The following is a 26,891-nucleotide window of genomic DNA, read 5'->3' on the forward strand; positions in this document are numbered from 1 at the left end:
CTCTGTTGTTCCCTCTCTACCCATATATGTCTGTTGCAGCAGCTGGGCCCCATTTGGCATTTGCTGGTGATAACTGATGCTGTGAAGTAGCACTGATGCTTTTGAAAAGAAAGCAAATAGAATCGAACCCGGCTCTCCAGATTATAGCATGTGCTGGGGTATGTCATAAGCAATATACCCCCCAGTACAAAATATGTTATTAGTTTATATTAAGTGATTAACACTGGCTAAGTGATATTTTCCCCCCTGCTAAATGCAGAGTTGACCACATCTGAAACGGTAATATGTATCTATAACCCCAAAGGAAACATAGCTAAATGTGTTCCCTGCATCCTATCCAGGGACTATTCCATTTCCACCTGGATAAAGTGGCCAGGAAAGTAGATTTAAATCACACTGTGCTCTTCAAGAGCCTTACTCCCAAGTAATGATGGCACCCTGTGCAATCCTAAGAACAGCTTCCTGGGCGCAAGCCCCATTGAGTAGACTTGCGTAGGGTTCTAAGTGGAAGAAGCAGAAAAAGAGTTAGTTTTTATGTGCCAACTTTCTCTCCCTTTTAAAGAGAATCAAACCGGCTTACAATCGCCTTCCCTTCCTCTCCCAGGAGCAGATTCCTTGTGAGGTAGGTGAGGCTGAGAGAGTTCGGAGAGAACTGTGACTAGCCCAAGGTCACCCAGCAGGCTTCATGTGTAGGGGTGGGGACACCAACCCAGTTCACCAGATTAGAGTCCACCACTCTTGTAGAGGAGTTGGGAATCAAACCTGGTTCTCCAGATTAGAGTCTGCTGCTCTTAACCACCACACCACATTGGCTCCAGTGTGGTGTAGACCTGCTTAGGGATGGCAGCATCAGTTGTTGGAAATGGTTGTTTTAGGTTGCATCCGTTCACGCCTCCTGACTTTTACGGCAGCCGCCACATAAATAAAAGCCAGTTTCCTGCAAAGGGCGTATTTTTTTGCTGTTCCCCTGAAATTGCTGTCAGATCAGAAGCTCTGTTGCCAGTGCTGTTTAGTAAATGGTAGAAAATATGGTAAAACAGTAATTTACAGGAATGGATGCAAGCCACATGCGTGGTGTCAGCTGTCCTGGCACAACCTACTCCAGGATAGGGGTGAATAACTGTTCCTTATATCCAAAAACAAAAGCCTTGTAATAACTTTTATTAAGACCAACCCAACTGTTGTGTTCCGCATGCTTTGTTCTCTCCATTTGATAGGTATTACTAAATTGTGTTCCGTGGCTTTCGAGTCTGCTGTGAACCGATAGGGTTACCAGCCTTGTTTAATCCTGATGTCGTTTCTTTTAATGTTCATTGATCTATATATTTCCCCCCCTATGGCAGCTTTGTATCTCTGATCTTCTTGGAGTTGGCTTTGAGGATTTGTTTGCATTGCGTACGCATCCGGTGCGGTTTTTATGCTGTATTTATGCATACGATACACATCGTCTGTATGCATAATATAAATATTTATTGATGCATAAATTGAAACATGTACATTTTAAAGGGGGAAAATGGGTGCTGGGAAAGAGAGAATAAAGAATCACAAAGAGGAACAAAATCATCCCTAGAGCTATGTGAAGTTCAGACTCCTCAGTATAAAATCATAGAGTTGGAACGGCCCATACAGGCAATCTAGTCCAACCCCCTGCTCAATACAGGATCAGCCTAGAGCATCCCCGACAAGTATTTGTCCAGCTGCTGCTTGAAGACTGCCAGAGAGGAGGAGCTCACCACCTCCCTAGGGGGCTGAAGGTTTTCAATTTCTGAGAACTGTTGCATTGGTTATTGTAGAACAACAACGTTGGGTAGGCTGCAGTCCTGAGAATGCTTTCCTGGAAGAAGCCTTATTGAATAAAATGGAATGTATGTCTAAGTAGACCTGCTTAGGATTGCTTCCCATAATCTCCTGAACCCAAATTTGCAATGATTTGGTTGGCCCATCGGACAGTCCCAACAATACTAGGTAACACATTGTTTGGATCGGCCATGGGTCAGTGAAGAAGCATCTAGTTGGCATGCAGAAGGCCCCAGGTTCAATCCGCGGCATCTTCAGTTGAAAGAATCAACGAGTCAGCGATATGAAAGACTTCGGCCAGAGATCTTGGAGAGCCGCTGCCAATAAGAGTAGACAAATCTGAACTTGGTAGACAAAATGTTCAGACTCAGTAAAAGACAGCTTCATGTATGTTCTTGGGTAGAGTTGTACTTGGGGCCCAAAGTTACCACATGGCTTCTCTTTGTTGTATCCTTGTATCGATGCTATTCATTCCAACATTTTGCATGCATTGGAACATAGCTTAGACCCTGCAGTAAATCTCTGCTAACAGGAGGGATTTTGGTCAGTGGTATGGGATTCCACCCACTTGCTGTAGCCCAGAATTCTCCCTAAAATGCTCCTGGGGGCAGGGTGTCCCCAGCAATAGCAGGAGGAAAATTAAAGCCAGTGAGGTGTAGTGGTTAAGAGTGTTGGACTAGGATCTGGGTTTGAATATGCACTGGTCCTTGGAAGCTTTCTGGATGGCCTTGGGTCAATCGTCAGCACTCAGTCTAGCCTACCTTGCAGAATTGTTGTGAGGATAAAAAAGTTGGGGAGGAGAATGATGTAAACCACTCTGTGCCCCATTGGGGAGAAAGGCAGGATATAAAGGAAGAAGATAAATAAATAAAAGTCTGCAACATGGAAAAAATGCACTCCCCCCATTAATGGAAATTTTCCATGGGATACAAGCCTATGCATATATAAGTTTTATTTATAATTGGAGAAGACATCATTTTATACATAATTTGGGTGACCTGCATGGCATAAAAGGAACGTTATATTGCAAGCTAAGATGGGTGACCCCCCACACACGCACACATGGTACCCCATTTTGTAAAATAAATTTCTGCCTAGTTCTGCAGGCGGCTAGGGCAAACGTAACAACTCTGAGCGTTAAATATTTATCTCCAGGTGAATGATTTTTCCCATTATCGTTTCAGAATAAGACGTGACAATTCTAACATATTCTTCTCCTCTAAAAATTCGGAGGTGAAAATTTCAGCTTTCCCAATCGCCCTGGTCTCAACACTGTCACAGAATGATTACGTGTGAACGCTTTCTTAAAATTGTGAAACCGGTTTTGTTTACCTTCCTTTCCTCCTTCTTCCAGTACCACCTTCCTGTGACCGGAGCCTCCTGTCAGGAAACCTTCCACCCATCAATGCACTGCCAATGGTAAGTACTTTTGCACGCTGTGAAGTTGGTTTAGTTTCTGAAGCGTTCTTAAATAATTTTTTGGGAAAACAAATCTCTAACATCTTTTTTTCAAGAGAAGACACACGCAGACTACTTGGCAAAGGGTGCTTTAGAAATTGTAACTAATGATGTTGGCAAATATTGCAGTGTACTTTTTGCTAACGGTGAATTTAACAGCCAAGTTTGACATCTGCGTAAAGCCGGTAGCTGTTCCTACATTCCCCTTCTGGCTCAATTGATGTATTAGGGTACGAATGCCCCCAAAGCAGAACATTCTGTCATTCACACCAGGATTTACAGAACTCCTTTTGTGTTTGTGTGTGTGTATTTCCAGTTCCACTGTGTGTGTTGTACGGGCACAGGGTGAAGGTGGGTATAAGGCACAACAATTTTGTTCGGGAGAAAGCATTCCCCACAACTTGAAAAGACAGCTGTTAGACCTGTACAAGCTTTAAACTGCATGGAAGACGTGCACGTGAACATCATCTTTTTTTTTTTGCGATCCCTTTTTATATTTCCATAAAAGCTATAGCACTGTTGTCAAGCAGTGGTTTTTTTTTTTTAAAGGATTTGTGATTTTTGGCACGTGTGCTCTTAACACACTGCTTGACGTATACACATCCTTCGAAGCCCGGCATAACATGCGGTGGGACATGGGAGCCATGTTCTAGTGTACAAGGAATAAATAACTTTACAAGAAGCCTCACAATACTAGAAGGGCTTTTATGTATTTTCTACTGTGCATTATGATATTATTATATTGTTAGGATGTGTACTAAACTACAATTCTGTGTCTGACCACTGAGGAAGGCCTTTTTGAGTCCGAAACGCGTTTGGTCCTTATTGGGTCCTTCTTTGGTCATTGTAAGATTTTACATCGAATGTGTATGAGTTTTCATGTATTTATTGACTGTGAATGACTTGCCTATGTTACAGGCCTTATGTTTTTAACTGTACCGTGCACCACATTAAAATTTATATATTTGTAATTTTAGCATTTTCTAGCTCAACCTCTTCTTTTTGGACGTGTGCTCTAAGGCCGTGCAGTGCTCTCAAAGATTTCTGAGTAGAAGAGTGAATCTGAGTTGTGTACATTTGCTGCCGTGGTTGGGGCTTTGTTTTTTTATTTATCTTTAAATGACATTTTGTACCCCCATCTTTCGGAATTCTTTTGGGCTTTGCGTTGTGTCTCTGGCCAGCCAGGGATCACACCCTGAACAAAACGGCACTGCAGATTTATGTGCCCAGTTGAAACTGTACATCAGTGGTAATCACTCCACAACTCCTGGCGAGTCGTATTTGCGGGTACCGTCAACCCAAAGAGCCACATTTACTTCTGTCCCTGGTACGAGATGTGCACCTTACCACATATATCTTTGTTTTTGTTATATGAGAGGTGGGGGGGGGGAATTAAAATTGCAAATAGAAAACGACTTTTGTAGCAAACAAAGGAAAGTGTATCATTTGCTCAGAAAGTCACAAACAGCCACAGTAGGACTACCTCTATGGGACAATATGTGGATACTGAATTAGACTTTTATCACACTAACACTGCTTTCCTGAGCTTTCGGCATGGGGGAACAGTGGGGAGGAGGCGCCGCTGTGGCGCTTCCTAACCCATTTCCCCGGTGCCGAAAACTAACAAAAAAAACCTTTTAAAGGCTTTTAAAATTATAAATGGGGCTTTTTGCCCCTAGAGAAAAACGAGGCTGCGCCTGCTAAAAAGCAGGTGCAGCCTTGCTCTTCTCACCGGTGGCGTACCTGGGGCAAAAGGGGACAGGAGGCCGCCTAACAGCATCCGGGCCTCCCCGCCAGTATTGGGGCCACTAACGCTGGCGTAAGTAGCCCGGACACTGGTGTGGGGGGCCCTAACACCGGCACAGCCCCTTCCTGGCCTCCTAAGGGCTTTTGCCCTTAAAACGCAGGAATGCACTGTGAACTGGTCTGTAGTGTATTATCCTCCTACATGTTACTCACTGTGGACAAAATGAGTCACAATTAATTAGTAAATATGTCCTTGAAAATGCTGTATGGCCACAGTGTACTCATGTTTTTTTCACCTGATGCTGACCTCAGATTCCGAGCTTTGTGCTGGTTTTGTGCCACCTTGGGTTTTACAGGACTGAGGAAAGATCCACAGGATTGGCGGGGGATAAATGTTGAAATCATGCCCAGGTGACTGAACTGTTATTATTTTTAACTGCATTTTTAATTGGGTTTTTAGTCTTTATTAACACAGATGAAACGAGAAAAAACAAACAGACTGAGTTTTCCGGAATTGGAAAATGCATTTATTGTGAAATCGAAATCTAGTTTGGTTGTATTGCCTAGTGGTGGGATGACCTTGGGACAAAGTTGTGTGTCTTCTCAGAGGTTATGGAGAGATTTATGTACTAACAAGTTTTGCCTTTCTTAATTGGCTTGTTGTTACCATATGATGAATTCCCGGTAGAAAATTTGCAGGCATAGTGCTTTTTTATGTAAATCATTACCTGTAAAGCCTGTTCACATGTCCAGTCAGAAGAACCTACTTCCAAAATCTTAGATGAGTTACATCGCAGGCTTCGTATTGGATCTTCTATAGCAAAAGATGTTTCCTCTGTCAGCTGTGGAGATGATGATGATCATGCATCTCCGTTCATGGACTACATAATGGGGTGTTGCAGGGCATACATACGGTGGGCTAAGAACAGGAAGGCCATGGGGCTGTCTAAGGGGTTGAGTCAGACAATCTGTCATTCCTGCCTTTCCCCTGTGCTGTGGGGCAGCTTGCCACGAAGGGTAGCCACCGCACACGTGTCTCAAATGCTGTGTGCAAACCTCCCGGCTGCGTGCACAGTCGGGGATTTCATGAGCCCGGCCTCACCCCTCCCGTTCCGCTCACTGTGCATATTGTTTTAACATTCGCACGAAGAGGCTTGCACGCGCCACGAGTCCAATGAGCGTTGGCTTTATCTGCGCAATCTGTACACCATTAAATGGCGGTACTTGGCAGGGTGGATTGAACGTCTGGCACTGCCTGCACGTGAAGAGCCAAAACGTGAAATCGAATGGCGGGAGAGGCCTTAGGGAGTGTGTGCAGCTACGCGTTCTGGTTGCTGTTCAGAAGAACCCCGTTGCGGGCTTTCCAAAACTGCAGAGCCCCATAGCAGAGGTGGCTAAAATGGTTCTCAGCCTAAGTAGAATGGACATGGGCGGAGGGCTTCCCCCCCACAGCTGTCCGTCGGAGCATCCTTCCTTTTCTTAGAATGCTCGATTTTGTGCCCTACCGTCCCTGCAGAAAACTACCCCTTTCCCTATATGACTTCATGCTTGCGAATTGTGACTTGGCCAAGGCTGGAATACTGTTTTGCATTACTGCAGCTCTTTTTTTTTTTAAAAATGACTCATTCTGTATTAAACTACTCCCAACACTTCATTAAATTTTAAAATACCAGGAAGAGACTGTTTGAAGTTATTATTGCATTTTGTCCTAATTTTCCCCCTACAGGTTATGCCAGAAAAAAAAAAAAGCATTTGTAAAGTCTTGTGGGCCTGTTATTTGGAATGGTGATAACTGATTCTTAATTACTGCTTGGAACAGAAGGATTTTTCTTGTGTGTGTGTGTGTGGGGGAAATCTTGTACTAAACAGACTTTTTTTTAGAGACAGAACTCATGTTGGCTGTGGTTATTCCGTTCTGATGGTTGAGCAGTGCCACCGCTGGATGAAAAATGCCATGACCCATTGGCTTCTGTTCTCCATTTGCTTGTTTTAAAAGAGAGATTTTTTTTTTGCCACTGTTTCTATGAAAGTGGGCATGCCAGGGTGTACAGAGCTCGGTTCAGGGTCCTGGAAAGAAGAAGAGTTGGTTTTTATACCCTGCCCCGTGCCGCAGAGTGGTAAGCTGCAGTACTGCAGTCCAAGCTCTGCTAAATACCTGAGTTCGATCCCGACAGAAGTCGGTTTCAGGTAGCCGGCTCAAGGTTGACTCAGCCTTCCATCCTTCCGAGGTCAGTAAAATGAGGACCCAGCTTGCTGGGGGTAAAGGGAAGTTGACTGGGGAAGGCACTGGCAAACCACCCCGCAAAAACAAAAGTCTGCCTAGAAAACGTCGGGATGTGACGTCACCCCATGGGTCAGGAATGACCCGGTGCTTGCACAGGGGATCTTGACCTTTTTTTTCTATGGAAGATGGGCATGCCAGTGTGTAGGGAGCTCGGTTCAGGGACCTGGGAAGAAGAAGAGTTGGTTTTTATACCCTGCTTCTATCTACCAAAAGGAGTCTGAGAGCAGCTTACAATCGCCTTCCCTCCCCCTCCCCCCAGCAGACACCTTGTGGGGTAGGTAGGGCTGAGAGAGTTGTGAGAGAACTGTGACTGGCCCAAGGTCACCCAGCTGGCGTCACGTGGAGGAGTGGGGAATCGAACCCAGTTCACCAGATTGGAATCTGCCGCTGTTGACCACTACGCCACCCTGGATCAAGCCTTCAACTTGAGAAGGGGTCACCTCAGTCTAGTCTGGAAGAGGGCCAACTGGTTAATGTTCTCTAGGAATAGCTCCACAGACTCTTAAATTATGACTTCGCCACGCTGGCTCTCCCAGGTTCTAATCCCCTCTCTGCTTGCTGGGCATCCTTGGTCCAGTCACACCCTCTCAGCCTAATTTACCTCACAGGATTGTTGTGAGGGTGCAGTGGAGGCGAGGAGAATGGTGTCAGCTGCTGTGGGTCCCCACTGGGGAGATAGGTGGGATATTACATGAACTCAACAAGTAAATGTTCCAAGAGGGGCACTGCAAAGAACGCACACAATTGACCCTGGCGCCATTTTAAATCAGCGTTTCCCACAGGATGTTTACTAGTTAAGGCCTTTTAAGACCAAGGTGTGGGACATCTTTTTCCCCTCCCCCTTGCAAAGAAAATATCCATCCTAATGAAAAGTTCCAGAGAACTCAAAGGCTTGCACAGTAGTTTAGGATAATGTTAGGTTTGTTTCTAAATCTGCTGGTATTTGCAGAACTGTTCATGGGGGGAGAGAGAGAGGACACCTAGGCAGTTCTTTGAGGTTAGTAGCTTAGAGCCTCTCTCTCAGACATGGCCCTTAAATGCGGCCCTTGCAGACTTTGCGTCTTGATGTGCCACTAACTGCGGAGTCTATGTGGCCATCTGTCAGCAATACTGATTCTCTGACATTAGACAGATCATGAGAGGGAGGGCATCTTGGCCATCTTCTGGGCATGGAATGGGGGTCACTGGGTGTGTGTGTGGGGGAGGTAGTTGTGAATTTCCTGTGTTGTGCAGGGGGTTGGACTAGATGACCCTGGTGGTCCCTTCCATCTCTACGATTCTACCCCACCTATCTCACTAATAAGGACCTAAAGCTGCTTACATTGTTCTCCTTTCCTCCCTTTCCTCCTCACGGCAACCTTGCAAGGTAGGTTAGGCTGGGAGAGTTTGACGGGCCCAAGGTCACCCAGCGGGTTTCCGTGGCAGAGTTGGGGATTCCAACCTTGGCCTCCCAGATCCTAGACCAGAGCACTAACCACTATACCGCACGGGCATATTTTCTGATGATTTGTAAGGCGCCTTCATTCCCACGACGGAATATTGTGAGACCACAATATTGAATGCTGGCGTGTCACTGGCAGGTAGTCGCCACTCTGCCTTTGAGCAACCTGCAGTCTTTACAAAGGTTATTTATGTGTGTGTAAAGTGCCGTCGAGTCGCAGCCGACTTATGGCGACCCCTTTGGGGGTTTTCATGGCAAGAGACTAACAGAGGTGGTTTGCCAGTGCCGTCCTCTGCACAGCAACCCTGGACTTCCTTGGTGGTCTCCCATCCAAATACTAACCAGGGCTGACCCTGCTTAGCTTCTGAGATCTCAGGAGATCAGGCTAGCCTGGGCCATCCAGGTCAGGGTGGTCATTTTTATATGGTGGTCATTTATACAGAGGATCATATAAAAATGCTTGTTGTTTCTTTTTACCAAACCGGCTTACAACAGAACTGTGACTAGCCCAAGGTCACCCAGCTGGCTTCATGTGGAGGAGTGGGGAAACAAATCCAGTTCACCAGATTAGCCTCCGCCATTCATGTGGAGGAGTGGGGTATTGAACCCGGTTTTCCACCGCTCCAAACCACCACTCTTAACCCACTACACCACGCTAAGGCTGTTGATCCATGAGCAATGGAAGACAGCAAGAATGAGGTCCAAAGAGATAGCAGTTTAACATACATGGTATAGGGAGGTTTCTCTTAGCTTTGAATTGTCAATGTCAGACGCAGCAGGTGCAGCCAAAGGGAACTTGCCAGTGTGCCATTCAACTTCTGCTTTCGCTCATGAACAGTGGCAGCCAAACATTACATACTCAGAAATCAGTCTTGAAGAGCCTGGTGTACTGTAGTGTGCAGAGAGCCAGCGTGGTGTAGTGGTAAAGAGCAGTGGACTCTAACCTGGACAACTGAGTTTGATTCCCTCCACTCCTCCACATGAGCGGACTCTAATCTGGAGAACCGGGTTGGTTTCCCCACTTCTACACATGAAGCCAGCTGGGTGACCTTGGGCTAGTCACAGTTCTCTGAACTCCCTCAGCCTCACCTACCTCACAAGGTGTCTGTTGTGGGGAGGGGAAGGGAAGGCGATTGCAAGCTGGTTTGATTCTTCCTTAAGTGGTAGAGAAAGTCAGCATATAAAAACCAACTCTTCTTCTTCCTGCTTGGAGAAGTGATATAAACAAAGCCATTTTGAGGATGCATAGACGAATCCCAGAATGTGGAGTGGGGTCTCAGTGTTCAGCAACCTCGAATCTCCATTTTTCTTTTTAAAACGAGCACATCCGTGGCCTTTTTGGCTACAAAGACATGCTTTAAAATGTAGACGAAGCTGGTTGTGCCAGCTGATGCGGGACAGGCGATGACCAATTGAGCATGTTCTGTAGTAGTCCTCAGATTTCAGCTTTTGTTTTGTGGTTCATGGGATTCAGGTCCTTTAGGAGGGCTTGGGAGACCCATCTATTCATTCTGGCCTTTAGCAAGTAGATTTGTTAACCGATTTAGGGTTTTAACGGCAGATCCCGTTTTCATTGTTGTTGTTTTTAGGATTTAATGTCTAACAGCAGGATTATTGATTTTTATTGTTTCATTTGAGTCTTTTACTGTAGGAACATATTTTTTGTTGAACGGAGAGCTATAAATCCTGTAATTAATTTGGTGGCAAGGAACTTGCTGTGATGAACTGTGAGACTGCTATGTCGACTGTCTTGGCTCCTTCTTTGTTTCTAGGCCCGAATTCAGTGTGCTGTTTCCGACCTTTAAAAACCTAAGTAGCTTAGGACCAAGGACCTGAAGGACCACCTCTGGTCGTATGAACTGGTATCAGGTGCTGACGTCCTCCTTTGCGAATCTGATTTGGTGGAGGTGAGGGTGGCCAGCACATAAGACAGGGTCTTTGGGGCAATGGCCCCCAGGATGTGAAAATTCTGTGAGGCTGAAGGCAACCAACGGGTTGAAATTAAATCAAAAGAGTTTCCGTCTAGACATTAGGAGGAATTTTATAACAGTCAGAGCGGTTCCTCAGTGGAGCAGGCTTCCTCGGGAGGTGGTAAGCTCTCCTTCCCTGGAGGTTTTTAAGAAGAGGTTAGATGGGCATCTGTCAGCAATGCTGATTCTATGACCTTAGGCACATCATGAGAGGGAGGGCACCTTGGCCATCTTCTGAGCATGGAGTAGGGGGTCACTGGGGTGTGTGGGGGCGGGGAGGTAGTTATGAATTTCCTGCATTGCGCAGGGGGTTGGATTAGATGATCCTGGTGGTCCCTTCTGACTCTATGATTCTATTCTAAGCCCTTTCTTTTGGAAGCCAGTCTTTCTCCATTTTGGCCTTCCAGCAATGTCTGGAAATTTGTTTATCCCAGAGGACCTTTTGTCTCTTAAAGGCTTTTCTTGGGGGGGGGGGGGTCCTGAATTTCTGTTTGATTTAAAATTTGATTTATTGTTGGTTTGTGTTGCTTTACTGATGGCTGTGTTTTATTGTAATTATTTCCCCTTGAGTCCTTGTCAGAATAAAGAGGGATATAAATGTTCTAAATAAATATAGTGAGCCCCACAAAGGGGGAGAACTTGCTATTAAAATCTGATAATTGCAAGATGCTTCACATTCTGATGCTGATCGCTATAGAAATAGGTTGATGAAATGCCACAGAAAATGAAGTCATCTACTTCTACTCTGCCAGTACAGTTGGAAGCAATTAACATCTGAGATCAGAAGGTTAGTACTTTAGTTTCACAGTAGATGAAGGAATATGCTCGCAACCAGACCTCAAAATATGTGCTCAGAAGGGAATGAGAAATCTGCAAATTCCCCATGTTCCTCATTGGATAAGTGTCTTCCAAATAGTGAGACTCCGGGCCCTTAATGTATCAAATCAATAGGTTCCTTAATGCAGTATCCTGAAAAGCCAAATGACTCCAAGTGATGCTTTAACATCTTCTTTTCACATTGTTTAAAAGTGTACTGATGCATTGCCTGGAAATTTCAGATGCTAGAGAGGTGGTTGAATGTAGTTTCTATTGGTGTTGTGTGTGTGTGTGTGGGGTGGGTGGGTGTTGATGCCCCACATGGACCCTTTGATCCCCTTGTATCCAACCAAAGCAGAATAAACGGTAAAAGGTACAGAATCAGTTATCCCACACCAGGGAGTCTGCCGACCCCTCAGTTTGCATAACTTATGCAGGTTGCAGAATCGAGCCTTTCTTGCAACAGAATTTAGATCATCCCAGTGTGAGGCATTAATGATAATTTTGTTTGACAAGGACTACACCAGGGGTGTCGAACTCATTTGTTACGAGGACCGGATATGACATAAATGTCACTTTGTTGGGCCGGGCCATGAGAACCATAAACTTTAACGCCAGGTAGTGAGATACAAACTTTAAAAAAGACATAGGCAAAGCCAATTAATTATATTATTTTTTTCACTTTATTTTTTACTTAAAATAAAAACATGCTTAAAACAATAATACTCTTACAGTATTTTCTTTTAGTTAACAGTCTGGTAATTGGCATCTGGTTAACAGTCTGGTAATTGAGACTGGGGGAGGAGGCTGCCTTGGGTAGTTCGCGGACTGGATAAGAGCCCTCAAGGGGCTGGATCCAGCCCCTGGGCTTATGTTTGACACCCATGGACTACACGCTGCCCTAACTATAGACTTGGGTCAGTTACTCAGAGTCGAGCATTTCAAAAGGCCTCTGTTACTCCTGGTTCAGTGGTCCCAAAAGGGAGGTCCAGGAAAGCTTGAGACCTTGGACATCTGCTGTCAATATGATAACTAGTAGACGTTTCATGAACCCGCCACTGGGAATGCAACCAGAAGTCCCTTAATTGGACGGCTTCGATTAGGATGCCCGACTTTTTCAGGGGGGAGGCAGGTTTTACTGCTGTGTTGCTTGGTAGCTGTCACAAAAGTTCTGGAACGGCCTTGCACTAGTCCAGGGGATGGCAAACTCATTAGTCAAAAGAGCCAAATATCAACAGTACAACGATTGAGATTTCTTTTGAGAGCCAAATTTCTTAAACTTAAACTATATAGGTAGGTACACTGTTTATTAACTTAATAAACTTTAATTAAAGTTTTAAGTCTTAATTAAACTATAGGTACACTGAATAAAACTTGATATCATACTTAATAGTGATCTTATTTATTGATAAAAATTAAATTGTAAGTCCCTGCCATTTCCCCCTCCCCGTCCGGAGTCCTTGTCTGAAGGCCTGGTCTACTGCCATAAAAGCTTATTGGTAGACCTGGCCTCCGGCTGAGTCCCATTGGGAGGCCAGGTCTACCCATTGGCTTTCTTGGCAGTAGACCTGGCCTCCGGAGGCCCATAGAAGCCAATTGGTAGACCTGGCCTCTGAAGGGGGACTTTTTCCCCTCCTCGGAGTCCCGGTCTACCACCAAGAAAGCCAGTGGGTAGACATGGCCTCCCAATGGGACTCAGCCGGAGGCCAGGTATACCAAAGGAAGCCTGCCCCGCCCAACAGCTGATGGGCGGGGCGGGCCAGGAACCACCGAGCCGCCTGCCCAGCAATCGCATGGCTAGAGGGGAGGGGAGGCTTTAGCCTCCCAACCATTGAGGGCAAGGGAAAGGGGGACCCGGCCATTCTCCACGGCGGCGGGGGGGGGGGGGAGGAGAGACAGCGTTCCCGCTCGCCTGCTCTCTCGCGCTCGCTTGCTCTCTCTCTCAGGCGTGCCGGCTCCGCAGCGCGAGCGGGCGCCAGAGCAGGGGCTCTGAACAAAGTTTGGAGAGCCGCACTCAACGGGCCAAAGAGCCACATGCGGCTCTGGAGCCGCGGTTTGCTGACCCCTGCACTAGTCAGGCTGGACTTCACAATTTCCCTTGGTTTTGTCCTGGCTTTTGGACAGGCCACAAAGCTCATATATGCCTCCCTTTCATTAATTGGTATGGCTGCAGTACTGCAGTCAAAAGCTCCGCTCATGACCTGAGTTCGATCCCGACGGAAGTCAGTTTCAGGTAGCCGGCTCAAGGTTGACTCAGCCTTCCATTCTTCCGAGGTCGGTGAAATGAGTACCCAGCTTGCTGGGGGTAAAGGGAAGATGACTGGGGAAGGCACTGGCAAACCACCCCATAAACAAAGTCTGCCTATTCATTGTCCAGATGTGACGTCACCCCATGGGTCAGGAATGTCCTGGTGCTTGGACAAGGGACTACCTTTAGCATTTATACTAGAGAGAGAAATCATGCACCATGAACAAAGGCTTATGAGAAATCAGTTGGAAACCTTGGGCAGCTCCCAGCATTTTTAAAGCATGTCAAAAGGTGAAGGTGGGGGATTTTCAGCGTGCATGCCCCCATCACCTTGTGTCTGCAAAGACCCCCCTCCCCTTAAAATGATACAGAGAAGATGTGGTCAGCACACTGTGGAAGTCTTATTATTATTATTATTTTTTTGGCCCTGAGGGCAAGAGGTGAAGCAGCCCAGAGTTTTGCTGGTTGAGAAGAACATCAAAAAAAGAGCAAAGAAGCTCTGCCTGTGCAATTTCCTTTCGTGGCATACAACAAGGACCGCATTTAGGAGTCTCAAATACATGAAAACAAATTAAAGAAGAAAATGGTTGGTCAAAAGGTTGAGAAGGACTGAAAGCACAAGCTGAATAGTCACAGGACCCAAATGAGGTTTCAGTTTGTTCTTCCCCCCCCCCTTCCTATTTCTGGTGCAGTTCATCAGAAGTTCAAGCATTTCAGCTGAGCTACTGAACTAGAACAGAGCACGGTGCCAAACCCCTTGATTCCTGATAGGATAAACAGGGCAATCATCCCCTGAACTCACCGCTTGATGTCATTGTTCGCACAAGGTGTTGCAATGACTCAAACTCGAACGCAGATACCCATGATAGCCATGGCAGCAAAGCAGCAGATTGAAAGATCCTTCCGCTAACCAGCAGGCGGGATCCAGATGATTGAGTCAGGAAGATTCAGGGAGCAGGGAAGGCCAGAACTGACCATAAGAGCTGAGTTAACAAAAGATCATCTGTTGAAGCTGGAGGGCGAGAGTTTCAAAACAGATAAAAGGAAGTATTTTTTCACACAATGCATAGTTAAATTGTGGAACTCCCTGCCCCAGGATGTGGTGATGGCTGCCAACTTGGAAGGCTTTAAGTTGGGAGTAGACATATTCATGGAGGAAAGGGGTATTCATGGCTATTAGTTAAAATGGATACTGGTCATGCTGCATACCTAATCTCTCCAGGATCAGAGGAGCCTGCCTATTATATTAGGTGCTGTGGAACACAGGCAGGATGGTGCCTCTGCAGTCATCTTGTTTGTGGCTTCCTAGAGGCACCTGGTTGGCCACTGTGTGAACAGACTGCTGGACTTGATGGGCCTTGGTCTGAACCTGTAGGGCCTTTCTTGTGTTCTTAAATTCTTAAAAGAAGAAGAATTAGTTTTATATGCCGACTTTCTCGACCTTTTAAGGAGAATCAAACCGGCTTATCTCTCCTTCCCTTCCTCTCCCCACAACAGACACCTTGTGAGGTAGGTGGGGCTGAGAGAGTCCAGAGAGAACTGTGATTAGTCCACCCAGCAGGCTTCATGTGGAGGAGTGGGGAACCCAACCTGGTTCACCAGATTATAGTCTGCTGCTCATGTGGACGTCTGGGGAATCAAACCCGGTTCTCCAAATTGGAGTCCGCTGCTCCTAACCACTACATCACGCTGGCTCTCAGATGGAGAGCCGTGTTGCACCTTAAAGTTTTGGTTCCAAGATAAACTCTTGTGAATGTTGATTGATAAGATCTTTGGTTTGCCCTCATGTGACAAGAGTCTACATGCAAGAAACAAGTAATCCTTGGCCAGAGAAGTCTTGCATTATGCATTGTTTTTCTTAGCTGAACTTTTGCCATTTTGCCGGTGTTTTCCTAGAGAAAGTCTCAAGTATGTAACTTCGTTGATTTTAGCATGTATTTAAATTACTTGTCTGAAATACACACTGAATTTTGTCTGAGCGAGACCTCCTAGAGGAAAACGTAAACTTGTGAGAAATAAAACTGAAATGATTACTGAATGTGATCTTCATGGCGACGTGTAAATGCAGAAAGGAAAACTCATCAGTGCAACATGCTTTCTGGTTACCTTGAGGATACGTTTGCAGTGATTTGACTGCTACATTCATGTTGCCTACGTTCACGTCGGCTAGCCTGATCTCATCAGATCACGGAAGCTAAGCAGGGTCGGCCCTGGTCAGTAGTTGGATGGAAGACCACCAAGGGAGCCCAGGGTCGCTACAGAGAGGTAAGCAATGGCAAACCACCTGTTAATCTCTCGCCTTCGAAACCCTACAGGGTCGCCATAAGTCCATTGTGGCTTGGTGGCTCTTTCCACCGCCACGTTCATGTAAGTTGACGTTGAAGATGTTTGATTTGTGTGAGGTCGAGCCGGCCAAATTGAAGTGAGCAGCCAATGCGCGCTCCGGTGTTGCTCTCGTTCACTCCAGCCAAGTTTGGGTCAGAGATCCTCCCCAGTGGTTTTTCCCTTCTAATGGCCGGTTGCGCTAACCCATGCAAACGTTGTAGCCAGACTGGATACGCTGGCTGAAGTTGCCTAGGAGGATGCTGTAAGCGACTGCCTGTGAATTGGTGGCCGGCAGGCAGTGCATAGACACGTTAAGTCTCCTGGTTGAACAGACCACCGCTATTGCACCAGCTTTTTCATATTATTCGCAAGTGGGAATGTTTGGCCTCTTACTTAGAGGGCAGCTGCCTTACTCTTGTGCGAGTCCCATCTCTCCATCTGCTGTTAATATTAACTCAATTCGTTTTGAGGAACGGCCTTCAGTGCAGCACCACTTCGGAGGTTCTGCGCAAGCTACAATTGACTCTGGCTGGTTGCCGGCGTGGTGTAGCGGTTAAGAGCGGTGGTTTGGAGTGGCGGACTCTGATCTGGAGAACCGGGTTGATTTCCCCACTCTGTCAGCCCTTGGCCCACAGAACCAGAAATCACCACAAAGTCATATAGAGTCCAAACAGATGGCTTTTACTGATCAAATAGGCATACAGTGCAAACGAGTAAAATGACAGCTATGAAAGGCTCACTAGCTGGGAGATATTATAAGGCAGGAAAGGCGGGAGATTACACGCAGGAATACAGTTTCCCAGGAGCTGAGTTCCCAGGCTTAGGCATGCGACCTTGGGGGGCAGACAATACAGCACAGAGACAGAGGCAATAACGAAACCGAGATAGCAACCTGACATTCTGCTCTCCTCAAGGCCCCCTCCCAGTTCGCAAGGGGGCTGGCCTGTCCGGGTAAGCAATGTGAAAGGCGTCGACGAGGTCGGGGGCGGAGACATCCCGTGCGCGCACCCATTCGTCATAGGCAGGGGGGAAATGTTTCCAACGAACTAGATATTGGAGAGTGCCATGGTGAATACGGGAGTCAAGGATCTTGGAGACTTCGAAGTGTTCCTCCCCCCCCACCATGATGGGTTGCGCAGGCGGTGGGTCCGGATGCCACCGTGGAGAAGCAACATGGGGTTTGAGGAGGCTTATGTGGAAAACAGGATGCACACGCCTCAAGGATTTGGGGAGAGCCAGTTCCACTGTGACAGGGTTTATGACCCGAGTAATGGGGAAAGGGCCAATGAATTTGGCGCTGAGTTTATGGCACGGTTGGGTGGAACGGAGGTTTTTGGTGGAAAGGTAAACCAAAGCACCCACTTGCAGATCTCCCCCGGGGGAGCGATGTTTATCAGCTTGCGCTTTGTATTTACGTTTGGCCCGGTCGAGGTTGCTAACGAGCCAGGGCCAAGTGGTACGGAGGGCGTGTGCCCAGGAGGCAATGTCGGGGTTCCCCTCCCCCTCTACATCATCTGTAGGAACGATGGGACTGAAATCTTGTCCATACACAGCAAAAAACGGGCTAAAACCTGTGGATTGATGCATGGCATTATTGTAGGCATATTCTGCTAAAGGTAACAGTTCCACCCAGTTATCCTGGTGGTAGTTAACATAACAACGCAAATAACATTCAAGTACAGCATTGACACGTTCAGTTTGACCATCAGTTTGAGGATGGTATGCGCTAGACAATCCCTGTTCCACCCCCACCAACTTGAGGAAAGCTTTCCAAAACTTAGAAACGAAACCACTTCCGCGGTCACAAATTATTTTACGCGGAAACGAATGTAAACGAAATATATGCGTTACGAAGAGGCGGGCCAGTTTCTGCGCAGAGGGGATCCCTGCACATGGAATCAAATGTATTTGCTTAGAAAACAAATCAGTAACAACCCACAACACAGTTTTACCCCCACTGAGAGGGAGATCAGTCATGAAGTCCATAGCAATTACTTCCCAAGGTCTGCTGGGCGTTTCAAGAGGTTGTAGCAGTCCCGGGGGTTTGCCCTGCGATCGTTTCGCAGCGGCACAAACGGGACAGCTGCGGATGAAGGAGTCAATGTCGGAACGCATTCCCCCCCACCAGAACTGTCTGCGCAATAAGTGAAGGGTCTTCAGAAACCCAAAGTGCCCAGCTGTTTTGGCTCCATGAGCTAAAAGTAAAACGTCCTTCCGGAGAGCTTTGGGTACATACAATTTTGAGTCTTTGTACCAGGACCCCCCTTGTTCCAAAACACCAGGAGGTAGGGTATGAGCGGAACGTTCTAAAAGGCACTGGTCCCGAAGAACAGTTAAAAAGGATTCGGAGATGGGGAGTTTGGAGGGAGCCCCCCCGTCGGTCCTGGAGATCTGAGAAATAGTTATAGGGTCAGTGCTTACGTGCGGCGGCGCGCAGACTGCAGGCGGCTGAGCGGTCGGAGGGGTAGGAGGGGGGGGAACTCCGGTCTGTTGCGGTGGCGGCTGGGGAGCCGGCTGGGCTGGCGGAGCTTGCGAGTTAGGGAAGGTGTGTTGATGCTGGGATCGGGTTTGTACAGCCAGCATAGGTAGGGCCCCACGTTGCATAGGGGTGAACAGAGAGTTGGTAGGTCTTTCGAGTTTTACCGGATATTGTGGTAAACGGGAGAGGGCATCCGCGAGAACGTTCTGCTTCCCAGGGACGTGCTTCAGGGTGAAACGGAACTGAGCAAAGAACTCCGCCCACCGTTGTTGTTTCGCCGATAGCTTATGGGACCCCGTGAGGGCAGCTAGATTTTTGTGATCGGTCCAAACTTCAAAGGGTACTTTAGACCCTTCCAAGAATTGCCGCCATAAAGTCAGTGCATGATGAACTGCAGAGGCCTCTTTCTCCCAGATGGGCCAGTTTAATTGAGAGTGCGCAAATTTTTTTGAAAAGTAAGCGCAAGGGTGAAGAAGACCGTCCGGTCCTTGTTGGAGGAGAGCCCCACCCATGGCTACATCGGAAGCATCGACTTGCACAATGAACATTTGATTTGGGTCTGGGTGCCGTAGCACCGGCTCCGAAGTGAAAAGGCGTTTGAGGGCCAGAAAGGCGGCTTGGCATTGCTCAGTCCATAGGATTTTTGCGGAGGGCAAGGCAGCCGAGCTTACTTTTCCCTTAGTTTTCAGCAGGTCCGTAATGGGTAGAGCCACTTGGGCGAAGTTAGGGATGAATCCCCGATAGAAGTTTGCAAATCCCAGAAATTGCTGTACTTGCTTACGGTTGGTGGGGGGAGTCCAATCGAGGACGGCTTGGACTTTGGCGGGGTCCATGCGAAGACCTTGGTGGGAGATGATGTATCCCAAAAACGTGAGTTTGCTTTGGTGAAATTCACACTTAGCTAGTTTAGCGAACAGTTGATGGTTACGTAGGCGTTGTAGAACTTAGGCGTTGTAGAACCAGAGTCACATGCTCGTCCATAGTTTTCGAATAAATGAGAATGTCATCTAAGTAGACCACCACCCCACGATATAGAAGGTCATGTAGGATTTCATTGATGAGTTGCATGAAGACCCCCGGGGCCCCTTTTAATCCGAACGGCATTACACGGAATTCATACATTCCGAAACAGCTAGAGAAGGCAGTGAGGTGCTCATCTCCTTCGCGGATACGGACTCGGTAGTAGGCTTCCACCAAGTCTAATTTAGAGAACACACGGCCTTCCTGTAATTGTCCCAAAATATCCGATATTAATGGGATAGGATAGGCGTTGGTCTGGGTAACCGCATTGAGCTTTCTGAAGTCAATGCACAGGCGAAGGTCGCCCTCTTTTTTCCGGACGAAAAACGCGGGGGCCGAGTTTGGGGCATTCGAAGGGCGAATGAACCCTCTGGCGAGGTTTTTGTCCAAAAAGTCCCGGAGGACAGTGCGCTCGGAAGCGCTCATAGGGTAAATCTTACTTTTGGTTAATGTGCAGTCCTTTACTACTTCAATCGCACAGTCTGAGGCCCGGTGGGGGGGTAAGGCATCACATTCCTTAAGGTCGAAGACATCTTCAAAGTCCCGGTACACAGCGGGTAGAGCCGGTGGTACTGGGGCAGTAGAGGTTAACGCTGGAACGGGCGGAAATGGCAGAGCAAAATTTTGCCGATGCTGGTCGCAGGTGGGACTAGCGAAAGAGATAGTGTTTGTTTCCCAATCAATACTGGGACTATGTCCTTTAATCCAGTTAATTCCCAAGACCACTTCAAATCGGATAGGGGCTATAGTGAAGTCTATTTGTTCCCAGTGGGAACCAATTCCCATTGCCACCCCTATGGTGCGATGATCAACTGGACCCCCCTGGAATTGGCTCCCGTCCATTTGAGCAAATTGGACGGGGGCGGGTAAAGCCTCAGAGTCGGCTCTGAGTGCAGCAAACGTGGCTTCGCTTATGAGAGTGCGACAGCAACCGGAGTCAATTAGTGCTTTGACGGGGATTTGTGGACCTCCGTTAAGTTGTTGTAAAATTGCATCTACGTAGACGGTGGAGTCCACTTCTTTGATTTTGGTAGGAGCATTCGGTTTGATAGGAAGATCCTGAGAGGTCTGTGGAGATGCTCCATTCACCACAGACCGGAGCCGTTTTTTGACAAGTCGAGGGGAGATTCCAGGTTTAAGGCTGGAGAAATCCAAGGGTTTTCCTCATCCGAAGAGGGAAAGCTGTCCCCCAATGGGGCACTTGTAATCCGAGACCCGGCGGGGTCGTTGGAAGCAGGCAGGGAGGCTGGGTCCCCGACATGGAGTGCAGAGGGTGTGGGCCTTCCCGGAGCTACGCTGCGGGTGGCCGCGGTGCCTCTGCGTGGTGGACGACCTCGGGCGCGGGTTGTCGTGCTGGGACGAAATAATTCCTGGCGGCGTGGGCAAACGGCTGCAAAGTGGCCCATTTCTCCGCATGTAAGACAGGCACCCCTCTGAAATCGGGCTTCACGTTCCTGGAGCGGACGTGGGGGATTTCGTGGGACGAGCAGTGGTGCCTTGGGTTGAGGTTTTGGGGTGCCCTTCTCCTTGTGCTTTTGACGGACGAGAGAAATAAAGCGGCGGCGGCTTTCCACTTCCTCGGCTAATAGGATCCAGCCTTCGAGGGTATCGGGATCGCCCCGCATGTAAGACCAGTTCAGAATGTCAGGATGCAAGGCTTCCCTGAAATGATGGATTAGGGTGGTCTCGGGCCAACCTACAATTTTACTTGCCAGTCGCTGAAATTCATCGGCAAATTCCCGAACTGTAGCAGAGCCTTGTTTTAATTGTAAGAGTTCCGTTTTGGCTCTTTCTCCCAGGAAGGGGTCTTCAAACCTCTTTCTCAGGGCAGTCATGAAGTTGTTGAGGGAACGAATCGCACGAGAGCGGGTGTCAAACTGGAGGACCATCCAGTCAGCCGCTTTGCCTGTCAGGAGGGAAGCTACGTACCGCACCCGGCTATCTTCCGTGGGGAAAAGTTGACCTTGTTCTCGCATATAACTGTCCACTTGATGCAAGAAACAAGGCAAAGTCTCAAGAGATCCGTCATAGGTAGTCCTCAATTTGAGTTGCTTCCAAGGGCCGGGCGCGGGTTGACCCGGTTGCACGGGTGGTCCGGGCGGAGGAGCAACAGGAGCTCCAGGAGGCAAGGGTGGAGCAGGCACATTAGCAGGTGGTTGCACGGGTGGTCCGGGCGGAGGAGCAACGGGAGCTCCAGGAGGTAAGGGTGGAGCAGGCACATTAGCGGGTGGTTGTACGGGTACCCCCTGGCCCGGTATCGGAACGGGCTGTCTCTGAGCTATCAGGGTTTGTTGTAATTGCCTGTTCTCGTGAAGCATAAGTTCCATTACTTCTTGGAGTTGATCAACACGGTCGGAGAGCTCCCGATTCTGGGCTCGTAAAAGATGAACCTCCTCACTTGGACCACCAGTAAGATGAGGCTTACTGGTTCGGAAGCTCGTGGCCCATTGAGAGCTATCCCCATATAAATCCTCGTCTTCAGACTCATCTGAGTCTCGACGTCGGTCAGCCAAACGGCGTGCGCGTTGGGTCGCACGCGACGGGACAAACGCCGGGGAAAAAGTTAGACCTGATAGTCCCAGTACATAGTCCTTGGGGCGCGTGTCCACGTTCGCCTGATTCCTTGCTGCAGCCGCCCTGGCTGCTTCCGCCGCCTCTCTCTCTCTTGCGATCCTAGCCGCTTCGGCGGCTTGCTGATCCGCAAGAACTTTGGCGTTCTCAAGTCTTAGGGCAGCCTCTGCCGTAATGCGCGGCAAAAGTTCTGTCTCGAGGAGCAAGAGTATGGGGTCAGGTTCCCCGCCCAGCAGAGGTTGTACTCGAACCGCCAGTGCGGATGCCTCGGCTCCAAACGTTGGGGTCAAAACTTGAGCCAAGGTGGCTACCGGGGTGTCCTTTGTACATTCCACAAGGAGGAGAGCGGTGCTAATAGCGACTCGCTTGGCCTCAGCCTGGCAGCTGGCCGCATCTGGGATCAGGGAAAAACCCTCCGGCGGGGCTCCCGCCATGGTAGAAAGAGTTTGTCGAGAAATAAGATTATCCAAAAGTCCAGTTAATATTTGTAAATCCTCAGTCGCCAATCGGGCATCGTCCAGTAATTGATCCAAGTCCTGAAGATCTAAACGAGCATCAGTATCCTCCGATGTTAACATCCAGAGACGTCCTGTAAGAGATTGCCACTGCGCGTGTACCAGTCCCCTCAAGCGGCAAACCTCTCGGTTCGTTCGGAAAAGTTCAGCGATTAAGTCCTGTAACAGAGTAGGGTCCTCTGAGAAGGGCTCCAGGGTAGTAGATCACCTGGAGAGCTGCACAGCTCCCATCCAAGTGGCAGGCGAACCCCCCTGGGCTCCAGCCTGGCTAGGAGAACGGTGAAGATGTGAGTTAGCTGTCATAATGTCAGCCCTTGGCCCACAGAACCAGAAATCACCACAAAGTCATATAGAGTCCAAACAGATGGCTTTTACTGATCAAATAGGCATACAGTGCAAACGAGTAAAATGACAGCTATGAAAGGCTCACTAGCTGGGAGATATTATAAGGCAGGAAAGGCGGGAGATTACACGCAGGAATACAGTTTCCCAGGAGCTGAGTTCCCAGGCTTAGGCATGCGACCTTGGGGGGCAGACAATACAGCACAGAGACAGAGGCAATAACGAAACCGAGATAGCAACCTGACACACTCCTACACATGAAGCCTGCTGGGTGACCTTGGGCTAGTCACAGCTCTTTTAGAGCCTCTCCTACCGCACAGGGTGTCTGTTGTGGAGAGGGGAAGGGAAGGTGATTGTAAGTCGGTTTGATTCTTCCTTAAGTGGTAGAGAAAGTTGGCATATAAAAACCAACTCTTCTTCCTCTTCCTCTTCTTCTTCTTCTTCTTCCATTGAGCCTGCCATGCTTCCACAGCCCTTTCAGCTGCCTCAGCTTGGATTACATTGTCCTTTGCTTTGCTCCTTACTTCCTGAAGCTATTTAGGGGGAGGTCCTCCAGAAAATTCAGGTGGGCAGCCCCCCGGCCCCTTTGATCCTGTGCATCTCTCCCTGCCGTGCATTTCATACCCTGCATAGGAGAAAGGAATGCTTGCTAATGGAAGGAAAGCACAGTGGTTGCAGGATCAAATGCAAGCCCCGCTTACGGCATTCGGTTCTGCAGGGTAAGCCTCCTTGTCCTTCATTTCCATCCCTTGTTTGTGCATTTAATTGGAGGGCAGGGCCAAGTACTAAGCAGAAGTACTCCTGGGTCAATCGACTATTGTTTTTCCTTCATTTTGAGCATAAGTGATCCTGCCGCCATACCGCTGTCTTCTGATGGGGAGGAGTTTGGGATTCGGTGCGGTCTAAAACTGGCACAGGGTACTCTACAAAGGATCTGTTCTCAAAGGAATTCCCCGTTGTGCCAGTTAGAGTCTCTGACCCCAAACCCTCTTGAGAGTGACGCTGTCAACCAGTTGTCTAGTTGATTAACATCTGCCTGAGCCAATCATTTAATCAGCTCCATAATTTCAGTGTTGTAAATGCCTCAGTATTTGTGACTATTGAGATCCTGAAGAAAGTGTGTGTGTGTGTGTGTTAAGTGCCGTCAAGTCGCTTTCGACTCACGGCCACCCTATGAATCAACGTCCTCCAAAGCGTCCTATAAGGTCATTCATAATGTAATGGCACCAATATTGTTATAGGGATAGGGAAACGTCGTATTTCAAATGTCTCTGTTTTCATTCCCCGCTGAACTAACAGACCAAACGGAAAGTAGCCTAAAATAATGTGACTTGAACGCTCTCCCACTGCCCCCAGCATTAAAATAGATCTCCCCGGTTAATCAACAAAGTCATTAGTTAGTTCTTCTGCTGGTTAGACTGATGAAGGCCTGATTGTGGGGGAGGGAGCCCCAAATCCTATTTTGGAGCTATCAGAGTTACCATGGGATAAGCTTGCCATCACAAATAAATGGAAACATTTAGAGCCAGCATGGGGTAGTGGTTAAGAGCGGTGGTTTGGAGCAGCGGACGCAGATCTGGAGAACCGGGTTTGATTCCCCACTCCTTCACACGAGTGGCGGACGCTTATCTGGTGAACTGGATTTGTTTCCCCGCTCCTCCACCTGAAGCCAGCTGGGTGACCTTGGGCTAGTCACAGCTCTCTCAGCCCCACCTACCTCACAGGGTGTCTCTTGTGGGGAGGGGAAAGGAAGGTGATTGTAAGGTGGTTTGATTTTTCCTTAAGTGGTAGAGAAAGTCGGCATATAAAAACCAACTCTTCTTCTTCTTCTCCTCCTTCCTCCCCCCCATCCTCCTTTTCTACAAGGTGGTCTCTCGATTCTCACAAATACTGCAATTTAAAGCTTGTTGTGAACACGTGAGTCCCTTTTTTTAAAAACGACTTTTTAAAAATGTAGGGGGTTCCCCCCCACCAGTAATTACAGCATCATCCGCTTGTTGCATTCAGGTAGGCTCCAACAGAGAGAGGTATATTGAGCTATATTTCATTAATATGTAGAGGATATTTTATTTAATTTTTAAAGATTTCATTTCCCTGTATTTATTGGTAGAGGCAGCAATTTAATTTTTTTGTGGGGGGTGGGAGATAAAAAACACATTAAAGGCTAATTTAGTGGCAGCTGAGGTGTCTGAAGGAATTGAGAAACAGTTCTATTATCATTCTAGCTTTCTCCCTTTTTCATCTGCAATTGACATTTTGTTAGTGGGAGGCTAATTGCTAATCTAAAAGGAAATAAACTGTAGATCATACACTGATAACAAATTGGTATTTAAGCATATGTTGGGCTGTGAGCTTTTTCTGCTCATTTGACGGACGTTCTGATTTATCTACGGCTCCTATTTCATTTTTTCTACAGAAAAGTTTAATTTCCCCCTCCCCCCCCCAAATAAATTTAAGCAGTGTGTTGCTAAATTTGCCTGTATTAGAACCACATCCCCGTTGTTATGAAAGCTGGAAAGCCAAAGGCTAGAGAATTCTCTGCAAAATCATTTTCAGATGATGGTTTTGAAGCAGCACAAACGCTTTCCAACTAAGTGATTAAAAACTCACACACACACATTCAAACATTTAAAGACTCAAAAACATTAATGTCTGCGCTGTTTACTAGTAGCCCTGACCTGGATGGCCCAGGCTAGCCTGATCGCGTCAGGTCTCAGAAGCTAAGCAGGGGCCGCCCTGGTTAGAACTTGGATGGGAGACCACCAAGGAAGTCCAGGGTTGCTATGCAGAGGCAGACAATGGCAAACTACCTCTGCACGTCTCTTGCCTTGGAAAAAAACCCACCAGGGGTCACTGTAAGTGGTCTGCGGCTTGACAGCAGTTTCCATCGCCATATACACTTGGCAAACTGGATCCTAAGATATGTTGCCGAGCCTGAGCCCAGCTGAGCCCAGTCTTCGCTAGAGGTGCCGTTGATTCAACTGGATCTTCATGTTGTCATTACTTCATCCTGCAGAGGGGTGTTGGTCTGGTGGCCAGAGGGAACTTGAGAACGGCAGATGGTGAGAGAGAGCAGCTTGGTGTCGAGCCGAGGAATGGCTATAGCCCAACACTCAGTTCACTAATGTTTAGGCCTGTTGAAGTCAAGAAGAAGAAGAGTTGGTTTTTATATGCTGACTTTCTCTACCACTTAAGGAGGAATCAAACGGCTTACAATCACTTTTCCCTTCCCCTCTCCACAACAGACACCCTGTGAGGTAGGTGGGGCTGAGAGAGTGTGACTAGCCCAAGGTCACTCAGCTGGCTTCATGTGTAGGAGTGGGGAAACCGGTTCAGCAGATTAATCATTAGAATCATAGATTAGCCTCCACTGCTCATGTGGAAGAGTGAGGAATCAAACCCGGTTCTCCAGATCTGAGTCCACCGCTCTTAATCACTACGCCATGCTGTCAAGGGCTTTGTGGTCAGGGTCAAGAACAGCTAAATGTTTTGTTGTCGTCAAACAAATAGCCGAAAGGTTTCGTTTAATATCTAACACCTTCTCTCCCCCCCCCCCCAAAAAAAAACATAGCCTAAGATTCTGCAAGGATTAAAGAAGAAAGGGAAATATGAAAGGAAGAACAAGGAAAATAGTTTTACAATATAATTTGCGGTCTTGGCTTTTTTGTACCCCGACACTGTTCCTTCTCCTTGCATGTGGGATGTTAAACAGACATGAAATGTTCCACTTGCCCAAGCTCTAAGAGCCAGTGTGGTGTAGTGGTTAAGAGTAGTGGCTTGGAGTGGTCAACTCTAATCTGGACAACCGGGTTCGATTCCCCACTCCTCCATGTGAGCGGCGGACGCTAATCTGGTGAACAGTGTTGATTTCCCCACTCC

At 47.7% G+C, this 26,891-nt stretch overlaps 1 protein-coding gene across 2 annotated transcripts in view; it reads left to right on the forward strand.

Moving 5' to 3' along the window:
• The first annotated feature begins 3,144 nt into the window (after nucleotides 1-3,144).
• The window catches only part of TBL1XR1 (TBL1X/Y related 1), a 107,323-nt gene continuing 83,576 nt past the window's right edge, over nucleotides 3,145-26,891 (forward strand). For both annotated transcript variants that reach the window (XM_056849547.1, XM_056849548.1), the window contains exon 1: nucleotides 3,145-3,216. The gene's annotated coding sequence lies outside the window, so the exon portion shown is untranslated. The remainder of the gene's footprint in view (nucleotides 3,217-26,891) is intronic.

Source organism: Euleptes europaea, chromosome 5 (genome assembly GCF_029931775.1).
Source record: "Euleptes europaea isolate rEulEur1 chromosome 5, rEulEur1.hap1, whole genome shotgun sequence".
NCBI lineage: Eukaryota > Metazoa > Chordata > Lepidosauria > Squamata > Sphaerodactylidae > Euleptes > Euleptes europaea.